Source organism: Trachymyrmex cornetzi, unplaced genomic scaffold, assembly GCF_001594075.2.
Source record: "Trachymyrmex cornetzi isolate Tcor2-1 unplaced genomic scaffold, Tcor1.1 C3827868, whole genome shotgun sequence".
Taxonomy (NCBI): Eukaryota; Metazoa; Arthropoda; class Insecta; order Hymenoptera; family Formicidae; genus Trachymyrmex; species Trachymyrmex cornetzi.
Genome location: NW_017294516.1, coordinates 1 through 791, shown reverse-complemented (window position 1 = coordinate 791; position 791 = coordinate 1). Strand labels below are relative to the sequence as shown.

At 27.8% G+C, this 791-nt stretch overlaps 1 pseudogene; it reads left to right on the top strand.

The window, feature by feature from the left end:
- The first annotated feature begins 194 nt into the window (after window positions 1-194).
- On the top strand, window positions 195-785 carry LOC108758494 (retinol dehydrogenase 14 pseudogene; annotated as a pseudogene).
- Window positions 786-791: the final 6 nt, after the last annotated feature.

Sequence of the window (791 nt, the reverse complement as noted above, 5' to 3'; positions counted from 1 at the left end):
ATACATGTTATAGCAACTTGTTTGCGCAAATTCGTTTAGCATTATTTCGTAAGATTTTGGAAAAAACTGAAAATAAAATGCAATTTACGGTATCTAAAATTATATTTACAAAACAGCAAATGCTGTTTTCAATTTGCAAGAAAGATTTGTATAAAATTTTTTTATTTTGTTGAAAACACATAATACATCTTTAAATATTAATAAATCACATGTTTTAATTTACCATTAAAGTTCCTACAAACTTTTCGAATAATCTAATAAAATATGATTTTTTTAACAATACTCATATAGATAACATGTATATTTAGGTGCTAGAGTAATTCTGGCTTGTAGAAATATGGAAATGGCAAATAAAGCAATCGAAGATATAAAAAATAATCCACCCTCAAGGTAAATAGATAAACTTGTGACATAAAAATCAATTAAGTTAATTACCATTTGCTTGATTTTCTCTTTCTCTCTCTTCATTAAACTTATCTTATATATCTTAATTAAATTTTTGTATGTTAAAAAAATGACGATGTAGTTCGTAATTTTATGGATGTTTTTAGAAAAAAATATGAAAATAACGCAGGTGAACTTGCAGTTTATTCTCTGGATCTATGTAGCTTGAAGAGCGTAAGGGATTGCGCAAAAAATTTGCTGACGAACGAAGCAGCTATTCACATACTAATAAATAATGCGGGTATAGCTGGTTATCCGTCATACGAGAAAACACAGGACGGAAATGAAATAACATTACAAGTCAACCATCTTGGTCATTTTCTTTTAACACTTCTGCTGTTGCCAAA